Below are 13,668 nucleotides of genomic sequence, written 5' to 3'. Positions count from 1 at the left end.
GCTTGGTGCCTGGTTCTGAAGACGCATGGCACACAGTCGCAGGCCTGGCTCCGCCGTCTGACTGAAGTCTGATCAGTGGTGTCCACAGGAGGACAAGAGCTCTGCGTTTCGGTGACCATGAATGTCTGAACGTAACAGAAGCTCACTCCACTTTGTGAACCTTTGGCTCAGTTGCCCCCTTACATGGGGTGGCCTTGACCTCAGGGGAAGTTTTCTGGCGTCATGGCTCCCACCGGAGGCCAGCGCCCAGTGAGCACCACTGTGGGAGGAAGGCAAGGTGGCAGGGGTCCGACCCACCTCTGCCGCCGTGGGCCCTGATCTTTCACCCATGTTCTGCTTCACCGGGAGGGTTTCTGGGTTCTTCTCCAAGAGGAATGGACCCCTCTTTCCAGCGGGGCCAAGAGCTATGGGGCCACCAGACGTCTCGCCCAGCACCCCCGTGTCACAGGCGAGTGATGTCACAGGAAGGCACTAACCCAGGGACTGAGGGGTTCAGCGCCACGGGGTGCAGCAGAGCTGTCCCTTCTCTGTGCTCTCCGAGGTGGAACCCTGGAGGGAGACAGAGTAGCATCCTTATCTCAGGGCTCCGGATTTGGCTGTGGGACCTCCTTGAGCCCATGGGAAGAGGGGACATGCTTGGTGGCTGCCTGGGCAGAGCATGAGGAGGACGAGCTCCTGGTGCCCCACGAGCCCCAGCTGGAGACCTGTGCAGCCGAACTTGCCAAAGACGTGCAGGTGCCTCAGACCCCGGGGGTCGGGGGACGAGGAGAGTGGACATTTGCTTGTTTTAAGCCACCAGGATTCTGGAGATGTTTGTTGGCTTCATGTCCCTCTCGGAACCAATCCTGGAAACTGGGAGGATGAAAAGGTTTCTGACCTGAGCCCAAAGACCATGTGGGGGCTTGGGTGGTGACAATCCTTTCCAGTGTGGGCCGGGCTGGAGCCCAGGACCGTGGAGAGCGGGATGTAATTTCATTCAAAGTCGCAGGAACGAATACTGAGTGAAGAAACCAGCACCTGCCCACCACGCTGAGCGTGCGCCTTCGTTTTACCACATAAGGACAGTTTAATGCTTGATCTCTATGACTTCATCCCTCTCGCCTCTCTTTAAGGCTTACTGGCTGGGGGAACAGAAGCAGTTGCAGATCTTATGATGTCCGAGGCTGTGGTCAGAGATCAGTTGTCCAGTCTCTGGTGCAGAACATATTTTCTCTTACCTTCTTCCTATTTCTTAAAACACTGAAAATAAAATGTACATCCCACCCCGTGTGACACCAATTATTTAGCTCAAGTAACTCCTAAGTGGCACCCGGCACCTGAGTCCCACAGATTTCTCCTCCTGTCGTTATTTGAAATACAGACCTCGAACCGTGTGCGATGGCCCGTTTTCAGCTTGAAACCTCCGTCGACAGAACCATTAAAGTGCCTGTCCCCGTCAGAGCTCTTAAGTGCTCCTTTCTCTTTCATTCCAGGTGGCTTTGGGGGCTCGGTTCCTGCTGAAGTCAGTCTTGTCGATAGCAAGGCTGTTTTTGTTAGGAGGGTCTGTGACCCAGTCTTCTTTGGAGGGTGAGTTTAAAGGAAGTCATGAGCTTTTCATGTGTCTACAGACAGCACCGCGACAGTGGGCTCACTCGCCAGGACGTGCAAGGTTATGTCACAGCAGCGAATCACCTTGGCCTCACCCAGCGCGGCACTCTGCACGTCCCACGGGGGTCGGGTCGTTAGCAGGCCTCGCTCGCGGACTCCTGCTCTCTGGGGGTCTGGGCCGACAGAGGCTCCGCCGTCTCCCACATCACTCCCATCACAACCATAGTGCAGTCAGGGGATCTTATCCCAGCTCCTAAATGACTCTCCTGGAAGCGAGACTTGGTGCTTCCTCTCAGATCTCCTTGGCCAACCAAGGTCACGTGTCCATACACAATCTCAAGGGTGGGAAAGTGTGACCTGCCATGGGGCTGGCAGGGGAGGGGCACCCAGAGCATGGGAGGGCGCTGCTGATGTCCACCCTACCAAAGGAGCACAGGGACAACAGCTGCAGGGTGCTCCTGCCCTCTCTGACACTTGGGATCGCAACAAATGACTGGGCTTCTCAGGGGGTGGACTGGAGAGCGTTGTTGGAGGCCGGGCACTTTCTGCGCTCAGTGTCTCCATGATCTTATCTCCATCTGCAGGAGGCCTCCGCAGACGCCTTCTGGGCTCCCAGCCAGATGAGTCATGCTCCTCTCCTGCTGCCCCGTCTCCATGGTGCCCTGGTCTGTGCCTCAACCAAACAGTGGGCCCAGCCAGGACCTGAGCCAGGGGTCCGGACTCCCCCAGGGAGAGCCGAGCTCACCCCTGAGCTCTGGATGCAGCCGCCTCAGCAAGAGCCACCCACAGGACCAGGCGGCGGGCACAGTGCCACTTGGAGTCTGATAAGCAGCTTGTGGTGCGGTGCCCAGATCAGCCTGTCATCAGCCTAGAAGAGCCGCCCGGGGACTCTTCATCTCCATGCCCCGGGGCCGGCCTTGGCTGTGGCTGTGTGGGATTATTGCAGCCCCTGCTGGCAGGAGCCCGCCCTGCCCAGGCTCTGCAGAGACCAGAGAGGGAGAGAAAGCAGCCCGAGAGCACCTGCTTCCTCCTGAGGATCTTGAGGTAGCAACCCCAGCCTCGTTTGTTGTCCATCATGAAGGGGAGGAAAAGAAAACGTAAACCAACCTCACTCCCCTCATCTTCTCAACATTCCCTAAAATCACCAATTAGAAAAAAAAAGAAAGAAAAGACACAATTCAGTTAAAAAGTGAGACAAGCTTTGCCTGAAACGTCACATTTTCCTAGGAGTCTGAGGCCAGCAAAGCAAAAGAATTTCTGTTCACAACTATGGTGTGAACAGGGCTATTTTCAGCAGAGAGATGCCTCCTGAAATAGGGAGATGGGGAACACGCAGTCTGTCAATTACTCACAATTCAGTCTAACAGCTCTCCCAAATTAGGCAGGAGCGGGCTGGTGGGCAGCTTCTGAAAGCCCTCCCATTGGTCCCCGCTCCAGGTACCATGTCCTCAGGTGATCCCCTCCCCTTGAGTGAGGGCCACCTGGGGACTTAATTTCTAACAAAGAGAAGTGATGGATGTCACTTCCCAAGTCCAGGCGGAACTCACGGTCTTGCCCCAACCTGCTTGCCAACAGCCCTCAGATCCAGTCTGCAAGGAGCCCCGTCCCGCAGTCGGCCCTCGAGGAAGCTTGAACACAGATCCTCCAGCCCTGGGCGGGCTTTCAGATGAGGCCACCACCCCAGCTGGCACTCTGCAAACCCTGAGAGGCTCAGAGCTGAGGACCCAGCGAAACCCCCTCCTGGTTTCTGACCATGAAACTGTGAGACAACCAATGTGTGTGGCTTTGAGCTCCTGAGACATGAGGAAGCTGGCTGGGCACAAGAGGTCACCCCCACACAGGGTCAGTTCTGCAGTGCAGGGCCCCGACTCAAGACAATGCAATTTGACTGAATTTTCCTGCTGATGAGTTTTTAACAGATTTAAAATCAAAGAAGCCCAGCTTAGGCTGAAAGGCCACTCTCAAAATGTCTGGGAGTAAAGACTTTCTTCAAGGAACTTCATAGAAAACCTGTGTGTTCAACAGCCCCCAACAGAGCTGCACTGGCTGCAGGGGTGAGGGTCCCTCCACCCCCCCCCCCATCCCTCTGCCCCCCAGGGGAAGCTGCTGTCTACCTGGGAGACTCCACGACAACACGGACCTCGCCATTAGAGCAGGCCTGTCTCCTAAGAAGCTGGCCCCCCAGTGAGGGGGTGGCGCTGCCTATGACTCTTGGTAAAGAGGTTCTTCCTGTCCAGCACAGACTCCCGGGGGCCCAGGCAGAGCAGGAGGGTGGCACCTGGTGCTTCCCTGCAGGGCCTTCTCCGTCCTCCCAGCCCCTGTTCTGTCCCCTCCCAGAGCTCTGTTCTACTCCTAGGGGACAGACCTGGTGTCCAGAACCCCCAGCTACCGTGTGGACAGATATGGCTCCATCAGCTGTCCACCTGTGATGCGCTGGGTCACGAGAAGGAACCGGGTGGGGGTGCTGCTGAAAGTCAAGGTCTTTGTCCATCTCTGATGCTGGACTCCAGGCCCGTGCAGGTCAGAGACAGGTGGCCTCATGCCTCAGTGGCTATGTGAGGGAAGACCCAGGGTTCTGTCACCTGAAGTGTGGGTCAGGGACTGGGCAGAGGCGCTGTGACCCAGCTGTGCCTCTGTGGACTCCATGAACCTCTGCGTCCAGTTCAGGCTGTGGTTCCTCTCAGGTCGCAGCAGGAATCGCACTTGACAATCACTCTCCTGGCTCCAGGCAGCTGGAGGACGTCCAGGGCCGTGGGGAGGCGGCCAAGCCGGCAGCTCCTTCCTGAGTCCTGAGCGATGATCAATAGACACATCACAGCGTGGGACTCTCAGGGAGGGCCGTGGCTCCCCGAGCCTACCCGGGCACCGGGTCCCAGAGCGGGGCAGGCATGGGCTGCCACCAGTGGGCTGAGCAAGAGGCCTCACATCTCTGAGGTTTTCTAAGGAAGACACACAGACCTGCTCAGGACAGCATCCTTGCAGGGCAGAGACGGTGGTGCCCTGGGTGAACGGGTCCCTGTGGCTTGGTTGTAAGTATTTTAGGCAGGTAGAAAAGTGTCATGCCACAAACCATCCTCCAGAGTCAGCAAAATCTACAAGTACCGTCAAAGCTTCTTGTGAGACCCTCCATCACCCCATCATCTGCCAGTCTCTGCGGTTGGAACCGCACCCGGGGCTGGGGGAACGTGGCTGTGGGGCTGGCTCCCGGGGTGAGGGCCGGACCCTGCCGTGCGAGGCGGTGCCTGTGAGGACTGCATGGCAGTGTCTGGAGCACCGGTGGCCGACAGGAATTGCTCATGGCTGCCTGGGTGGTCGCGGTGGGGCTGGTGGGGCAGTTTTCAGGAGCTGCGGCTGCTCCGCTCTGTCCCCGAGCAGGCCTGAAGCTGGGTATGGAGCGCGACGCCTACGTCATGATCGCGGAGAAGGGGGAGAAGCTGTACCACCTCATGATGAGCAAGAAGGTGAACCTCATCAAGGACCGGCGCCGGAAGCTGAGCACCGTGCCCAAGTGCTTCCTGGGCAAGTGAGTGCGCCCCGGCCGACTCCCACACCCCTCCCCGCGCCCTCCTGGGCAGAGCCACCCAGGACCCCTGTTCCTGTGGAGCCACCTCAGAGTCACGAGGCTGGGGTCCCAGGCGGGTTTTCAACCCACTGTGAGGTCCTTGTCACGCCATGGCTGGCAGCGCATGCATGCTGTGGAGTGGCTGCCCGCTGCTGGCGCCTGGGGTGGCCGAGCAGAAGGGGAGGAGGGTGGGAGGCGGGTGGAGCTCAGCCCACTCTTCACTTTTTGAAGCTTCTGGTAGAAGTGGGTGTCGACCTGGGCTGGACAGGAACCTGGACATGAGGAGGGAAGTCTCATAGGAACCCTGCATGTGGGAGGAAGGGGCAAGGCGGTGGGTACCGCAGCCGGGGGAAGAGGAGATGGGAAGTGGGAGAAAGTCGGGCCGAGCGAGCCTGGTTTTAGCTGTGCTAAGGTTAAAATGCCTGCAGACAGTCGGTGTCCACTTGAGCCCAGCCTGGAGGGGTGGGGCCCAGGGCCGAGCTTGGGGTCCAGGTCAGCAGCTGGGGTTCTGCTCTCCCTGGGGTGTCTGTGGAGAGGAGAGTTGGGGCCTGGGAGGCAGCGGAGGGGCCTGGCTGCTCTCCACCAGCTCATCTCTAATCCTGGCTGAAAGGACGCCGGCCCCTTTCTGGGAGGGGCTGCTTCCGGCCTCTGGTCAGAGAACCTTCCTACCTCCTGCCCAGCCCAGAGTGTCAGAGGAGCTCCTCCTGCCCCTTGGAACCAGGGCCAGGTTCACAGCCTGCTTTTTAGCCATGGGGCCCAGGAGGCCACAAGCCCCGAGGGAGACCTTCTAAGAAACCTGCCTCCCGCGCAGCGCCCTCTGCACCTGCCCGGCTGAGGCCTCTTTCCCACGGGGCCAGCTCCCGAGCTCTGCATGAGCTGGTCCCCTCCTGTGGACGGAGTCAGTGGCCACAGAGACGGTTTGTCCAGCCCTGCCTCTGCTGCCCGGCACTGACAGAGGCGGGTCACTGCTGCTGTCCCCACTTTAAGGGCGAGGAGAAGGCCCAGCACGTGGGCTGGTGACTTGGCGTGCTCTGCCCATCTCCTGCTCTGCGTGTTTGCTCATTTTTATCTGTGAATCCAAAACGTGTCTGGTTTGGCTTTTCGGTCTTCAAGGGCTGGGCTCAGGTCTCGTTTCCCTCACTCTCTCGCTGCGTGACATTGGACAAGCCTCTTAACCTTGCTGAATTTCAATCTGTGATCCAAGAGAATAAAATGGCCCTCAGGGTTGCTGGAGGAGGCAGGTGACACTTGTGAGGTGGCTATACATAAAAGTGACCTAGGTGCAAAACCTGTGTGTCACTGCGGAGGCCCCCAGGGGGCCCACGCCTTCCGCCACCCTCAGGTTAGTTGAAACCATCAGATTCAACCATCCTTTGCTCCTATTGACCCAACCCCTCCCCTGGGCCAGCTGGGGACAGAACCCTGGGAGTGCCTGCCCTCAGGGAGACACCTGTCTAGAGAGTAGCCAGACGCAGGACGCAGGACGGATGAAGTGAAGGGGTCTTTCTGGACTCTGCCAGGAGTTGCAAGGCAGGGAGGGAGTGGGGCTGGTTCAGGGGGTGCACGGGCCTCTCGGGGTGCTGTTTCAACAAGGTCCAAGTGACCAACACCCGCCAGAAGACCCGGAGCAGCCGAGGGAACAGCAGGTGGGAGTCCTGAGGGTGGAGGGAGGCCAGCAGGGAGGCAGGAGGCCGCAGGTGGCCCCAGGGTGGGAGACCAGGGTTGCCACGGGAACCAGAGGGGCTGGGTCAGCAGCACCTGGGTCAGGGCTCTAATTTTATTCTGGGTGCTGAGAAGGCACTTCGGAGGCGCAGCAGGGCCTGGGGTGAGGATGCACCTCATCACAGAGGCCAGAGGAGGGCGCTCTTGGGGGCTGCCAGAGCTCAGGGGACCACATGGGACAAGGTGTGGTCAGCAGGGCGGTCAGCGAAGGCTTCCTGGAAGGAGAGAGCCTTGGTTCCACAGTCCGTGGTGGTTAGAGGCAGTTGAGTTACTGACATCTGCTGGAGGTGGACCTCCTTACTGACCTGGAGGGGGCGGCCTCCCTGCCCAGGCCTCCCTGCCTGGGCCTCCTGTGTGCCCAGGTGTGGGGATGAGTTGTGAGGAGGAGGAGGATCCATTTGTCAGGCGTGCTGTGGACACCTCCACCATGGTGAGAGCCCAGGCCTAGCAGGCAGCAGGCAAGACAAAGGGCCCCCTGAGGGGACTTGGCTTGGTGGCCTGGCTCCGCTGGGCCTTGGCCTGGTGTGGGCTAAGTGAGTGTTTAGTGGGTCAGGAGGAGGCCGGGGGCTGACTTGCCCTGATCAGCGGACCCCAGCCCTGATCTGCAGCAGCTCTGGCCACTCCAGGGGGGCTTTTCCCGTCCAGGGACAGCAGCCTGCTCTAGGTCACATCTTTCTGGAACCTGGACCTTGCTGCCCTTCGCGCTACACTGTCTGCCCTCCCAACTGGCTTCTCACACACTGAGTCCTGCCCTGTGCTGGCTCACGATGTCCCACGGAGTCCCATGCCTTCCCTGGGGCCACGCTCCTGGGCACTGGCTGCTGGCTGGAGGCGGTGGGCGGGAGAGCGCAGGCCCCACAGGGAGAGCTCGGCTGGTTGTGCAGCTGGGTCCAGGCCGAGGTTCCTTATGACCACAAGGTACCCCCACCAAACCCAGAAGGTTCCTGAGTGAACCCCTTGCCAGGTGGACCCTGCGAGGCCCAGACAGGGATAGAAAGTCGCCCAAATTTGTCCAGAACGCCGTGAACCTTCCTGATCCCCAGAAGGTGGCAAGGTCCAGCTTGGGAGCTCATGGGTCCATGTTGTTGTCCTGTGACTGTCTTCTCCCACCCCCGCAGCCACTTCCTGTCCCTCCTTCCTGGCTCAGGGCTGCTGGCCAGTGCTAGAGGTGGCCCCCAGCCGGACAGCTGGTGGGCAGCTGGACGCTGGGTCCCGGCTTCCAAGAGTGGGCACGCAGACATCTGCTCCCTCCTGCAGCTGCTGGCAGCGGGTCTGGGTGCTGGGCTGTGGGACTCTGAGAGTGAGCGCTCTCCTTCCCCGCGCTGGTCTCCTTCCCGCCTCCAGCAGGGCTTTCTGACTGCCTGGCACACCACTGCCTACACACCGAAGGGCTTCCCCTGCCAAACCCCGGGAGGCTAAAAATAGTTTCCCCGCGGGACAGCAGGCTTCAGTGAGCAGGAGAGCGTGGGGCCCTGGCTGGCTGCCACCTGCTGTCATTGAGCACAAAACAGGTCCCCCTTCCTGCTCTCTCATGAGGGCTAAATTCTGTGCTGAGCCCAGGAAGATCTCCCGGGAGCGGGGCTCTGGCCTGGCTGGCCTCTCCCCACCGGGTGTGCTGGGCTCGAGAGCCGCCCGTCTCCTCTGCCCCCCGACATACTGTCTCCCCGGCCTTCCTGCTGACCCAGAACAGTCTTCCTTGCTTGATGGTTGCTTCCTTTATTTGTTTAGTGGATGATTATTGCATCCTGTTGTGTGTGAGGCCTCTCCCAGGCTGGGACACAGTAGGTAGCACTCGGTTCACAGGGAGATTACGTTCTGGCTGTAGGAGGTGGCTGAGAAAGGGATAAATCTGCAAATGAGATAAATTCAGACAGTGATAAGCGCTACGGAGGAAGAACAGGGCCACTGAGTGGGTTGTGTTGCCAGACAATGCGCCTCCTTCAAGGAGGTGATGTTTGTGCTGAGACCTGAAGGATGAAAAGAAGGCCACGTGAAGAGCTGGGGAAGGGCATTTCCAGGCAGAGGGAACAGGCAGTGCAAAGGCCCTGGGGCAGGAAGAGTCTGGCACCTTTCAGGAAGGGAAGATCCTCTCACCTTCCTTTCCTTTACCGGCCCATCTACTTGCCTGCCAGTCACCTGTCCATCACTTGTCTGTCTGTCCATTCATTGGTCCACCCATCCGTCCACTGCTCCATCCTTTGAGCCTGAGGCAGACCCAGGGCCTGGCCATGTGTCCCTCTGCCATGGGTAATGGGAGATGCGCAGGCCTCCACTGGTGGCCAGGCTGGGCTCCCCAGCCTCGCTTTCCGTGGGAGGTTCTGACTGGCTTCAGGGTCCCATGGCCAGGCCTGGCCCTGCAGCCCCCAGCCCCAGCCCCAGCCCTGTAGCCCCGGCCCCGCAGCTCTGGCCCTCCAGCCCTGGCCCCCAGCCCTGGCCCCCCATCCCGGCCTGCTAGCCCCAGCCCTCCAGCCCCTCAGCACCCCAGGCCCCCAGCCCTCCAGCCCCCCAGCCCTGGCCCTCCAGCTCTCCAGCCCCCCAGCCCCGGCCCCCAGCCCTGTCTCCTGTTCCCACAGTGAGTTTGTGGCCTGGCTCCTGGAGATCGGCGAGATCAGCAAGACGGAGGAAGGGGTCAACCTGGGCCAGGCTCTGCTGGAGAACGGCATCATCCACCACGGTGCGTGGCCGGCCGCGGTGGGCGGGCGTCAGACCAGGCAGACTGCGCGGCCGCGAGCCGGGCCCTCCTGGGCAGCTGACCGCTTCCCCGCCCGCCCTGCTCCCGGATGTCCTCACACGGCTGCTTCCCGGCCTTCCCCCGGGACAGGAGCAGACAGGGACACCTGGGAGAGGTGGTGGCAGGGATGTCCCCCCCACCTTTCAGAGGGGAGGGTCACGGCCCAAGCTTCAGTGTTCCACGAGCGGTTACCAAGCGCCAGGCTGGGCGTGCTGGCCACACGGGGTGGGCAGGCAGTGCAGCCGCCTGTCCCCGGGGAGCTGGCCTTGCCACTTGGGGAGGATAAAACCCAGAAGTAAAGGTCTGTGTCCAGGAGGTGTGGGTGCCCAAGGAGCGAGAGCAGGGCGGGAGGTGACCTGTCGCGGTGGCTCATCTCCAAGTGGGGTCTGGGGGTCTCTGGGAAGGGGGCCCAGGCCAGTACCCAAAGGTGAGGGGTGTTGCGGTTCCCGTTGGGGGCAGCCTGAGCCAGGGTGGCTTGTTCAGCGCAGGCAGGGAGGCAGCAAGGCTGCCTCTGAGCGGGCTGTCGGGGGATGAGGCCCAGGACGTCCTGGCCCACAGGGCGGTGGCTCTCGCATGCGTGAGGGCGAGGCCCTTGCTGAGTCCTGCAGAGAACCTGTGGCTCAGGGCCGCACCTCACGCTTCCTCTGCTGCTGGGCAGAGGTGCTGGGTCCCAGGTGGGAGCAGGAGCCCAGTGGGGGCAGCTGTGGGGCTGGGGGGCTTGGCCTGAGAGCTTGGGGTTCGGAGGTTGGGCCTAGCAGGATTTGCAGGGATCACAGCATCCAGGGTGACTTGGAGGCTGTGTGGCTGAGACCCCTGGGCCCCCCACAGGCTGAGCCAGACAGGTGGTCTGGGCCCCTCCTCCGCAGGTGCCTGTCCTGCCGGAGGTCTCCAGTGGCCCTGCACTGCAGGGGACCTGCGTTCCTCGTCTGCGCACTGGGGAAGTGGGGCCAGCCAGCCCACTGGGCACGGGTGGGGAGCAGGGGGGGGGTGCCCAGCCTCACTGGCCGTCCCTGGTTCCCTCCAGTTTCTGACAAGCACCAGTTCAAGAACGAGCAGGTGATGTACCGTTTCCGCTATGACGATGGCACATACAAGGCCCGGAGCGAGCTGGAGGATATCATGTCCAAGGCAGGTGCTCGCCACCCTCCACCCTGAGCTGACACCTGACCCATGACCCTGACCCAGCAGAGGTCATGCACAGCGGGCCTCTCTCTGTCCAGCGGCCTGTCTTCCCCTCCACTTCCCCTGCCAACCCCACCCCGACCCTGATGTCTTGTTGTGTTGTGTTTCTGGCACTGGGTGTTGAACCCCGGGGCCATAACCATTGACCTCCGAGCCACATCCCAACCCCCTGTGTCTTGAGACAGGGCCTCTCTAAGTTGCTGAGGCCGGCTTTGAACCCAAGCTCTTCGTGCCTCAGCCTCCCAGTCCCCTAGGATCACAGGCGTGCGCCACGGGACAGCCCCTGCTCTGTTCTGAGGGCCATCTCTGCACTCTCCAGCAGCCTCGGGGCCCCGAACCGTGTGGCCTGATCCCATCTCCCCTCTCTCTTCTTTCAGGGTGTGAGGCTGTACTGCCGTCTCCACAGCCTCCACACCCCGGTGATCAAGTAAGTCCCCACTTCACTTCTGCCTCTTCTCAGATGTGTGGCCTGGGGCTGGCACCTTCGCCTCTCTGAGCCTCACTTTCCTTCTCTATCAAGTGGGCTAATAGCGGTACCTACCCTGGAGGTTTGTCACAGGATGGAGTGGGCGGTTGTTGGGAAGCACTGCGGTGAGGGCAGAGGGTGTCAACCCTAGAACCAGGGACTGGCTGAGTTTGAATGTGCCTGCTAGTTGCCAGCTCTGTGACCTCGGGCAGTCACTCGACACCCCCTGTACCTTGACTTTTTTCTCTGGAGTGGGAATGACAGGATGTGCCCCGGGGCCTTTGCACTTGCTCTTCCCGCTGCATGGGATGCTCTTCACCCTTCAGACGTGGTGTCTCCGCCGTGCTCTGTGCTTGTCACTTCATTTGGGGCCCTGCTGTCCAGTAGAGCTGCCTACACTGGTGGAAGTGCCCTGTGTTCGTTGTCCCATATGGGAGCACTAGTCACATGGCATTTTCAAACATGGAGATTGAGGAACGTGATCTTTAATTTGACTTAATGTTATTTTATAAGTTTTATTTTTTTTTTTGGATTGAATTGAAATTAAAAGGGCTGACGCTGGGCAGCGTAGGCCTGCAGCCGGGGCCATCCTGAGTGAGTGGTGGATCCAGCGCTCGCCTCTGCCTCTGCCTCTGTAAAAGGGGCACAGAGTCACTCACAGCTCTGGGGTGCCGTGGGGCTAAATTCATAGGAGGTGCCTTGAGTGGTGCTGGCTCTGTGGGCGCCATTGCCATCGAGCGATCATTCCCTATGTGAAGCTTCAGTGGTGGATGCAGGGTCCCAGGGCCACCAGACTCTTACCCCGGCTGCACGTTCCTCTGCCCCATCCTTAGCTCTTGCCGGCTCTCCTGGGTCCCTGGTACCCGACCCTGGTCCCCAGTCCTGCCTCCCGGCTCCTCTGCTCTGCTGCTGCCCTGGGCCAGCCTGGGGAAGTGGCCCCGGGGCCTTCACTAGTGCACTGCGGCTGCTGGGCTCCCGGTTCTGAAGCTGGAGCAGTTCTTCAGCCAGACCCTTCCTTGGCCTCTCAGGCTGGCCTCGGAAACCGGGGGCTACCTGGAAGGCTGCGGGATGGTCCAGGCTGCCGCTGCCACAGGGCTCACAGGAGAGACCCGGGGACCTCGCTGGCCACCCTGGCCCCAGAGAGGGGCTTCTGTGTCACCATAGCCGGGATCTTTGAACCTAGGACCGCCACACAGAACAGAGGGAAGGACAGGGAAAGGCTGAGTTTTCTCATGTGAGGGTCCCGGGCTCCTGGGCCTGTGCACTGAGGCATCTCAGCCAAATGAGTCCTCTTTGAGGATGTTCCGCGGCCCCCGGCTTCCACCACAAGATGCCAGCAGCACCCACCCTGGCTCCTGATAGCCCACGGGTCCCTCGGAGGGCACAGTGCCCCGGCTGAGGTCCTCGGGCGAGAGTGAGAGAGCCCTAGAGCCTAGTGCCTGTGCCCTGGGGGAGGGGAGGCCTGGGGGGACGTCACACTGTGGCTCAGGTGTGGGGTCGGGGCTGGGCCTCTGCCTGGCCCCTGCCCTGCGCCTCGAGATCTCGGCAAGCCCAGGAGGCCCCACTGCGTCCCCTGCTCATCTGTCACCCCCCCCTCCTCGCAGAGACCGTGACTACCACCTGAAGACCTACAAGTCCGTGCTGCCCGGGAGCAAGCTGGTCGACTGGCTGCTGGCCCAGGTGAGGACCCCTGACCTGGGCGGCCAGCATCTGGCTTTGCCCGAGGAGGGGGGCTTCCTGGAATGTGGAGCCTTGTGTTGTTTTATTTTTTTAAATATGTGCGTGTGTCTGTGTGTGTCTGTGTGTGTGTGTATATATACACACACATTTAGTTGTAGTTGGACATTTATTTTTATGTGGTGCTGAGGACTGAACCCAGGGCTTCGCAAATGCTAGACGACTGCTGTACCGCTGAGCCACAACCCCAGCCCCAATTTGTGTTTTTAATGGTGGCCAGGGCACATAGTGCAAGTTTACCTGCTTAACACCTTTTAAGTGTGCAGCTCCAGTGGCATTAAGTACAGGCCTGATGTCCTGCAGACATCCCCCACCCACAGAGCTGAAGCTCTACCTGTGAAGGGGCAGCCAGCCCTTTGCTGCAGCCCCGCCCCCTCCTGCAGCCCCGCCCCTCCCTTCAACTCCGCCCCACCCTCCAGCCCCGCCCCACCCTCCAGCCCCACCCCACCCTCCAGCCACGTCCTGGGCTCTGTCTCTGGAGTTGACTACTCTAGGGACCACCTGAGAATGAAATCCTAGCATACCAACCTTTTGTGACCACCTCATGTCACTTAGCGCATGTCCTCAAGTTGTAGAATTTCCTGGGTTTTTAGGTCCCATAAATAATATATATACACATCTTATACCACTTGTGCTGTGTATCCAGATACCCAAGACCAGGTAATTGTAAAGAACAGAAAG

At 60.4% G+C, this 13,668-nt stretch overlaps 1 pseudogene across 1 annotated transcript in view; it reads left to right on the top strand.

The window, feature by feature from the left end:
- The first annotated feature begins 4,883 nt into the window (after positions 1-4,883).
- Positions 4,884-13,668, top strand: part of LOC308640465 (phosphatidylinositol 3,4,5-trisphosphate-dependent Rac exchanger 1 protein-like) — a 39,323-nt pseudogene continuing 30,538 nt past the window's right edge. The window contains exons 1-5 of the transcript XR_014024363.1: positions 4,884-5,110; positions 9,445-9,545; positions 10,627-10,730; positions 11,162-11,211; positions 12,855-12,930. The product of XR_014024363.1 is annotated as a phosphatidylinositol 3,4,5-trisphosphate-dependent Rac exchanger 1 protein-like (transcript). The remainder of the gene's footprint in view (positions 5,111-9,444; positions 9,546-10,626; positions 10,731-11,161; positions 11,212-12,854; positions 12,931-13,668) is intronic.

This window comes from Spermophilus citellus (assembly GCF_964194105.1).
Source record: "Spermophilus citellus genome assembly, contig: SCAFFOLD_310, whole genome shotgun sequence".
Classification (NCBI taxonomy): domain Eukaryota; kingdom Metazoa; phylum Chordata; class Mammalia; order Rodentia; family Sciuridae; genus Spermophilus; species Spermophilus citellus.
This window is presented reverse-complemented; position numbering and strand designations above follow the sequence as displayed.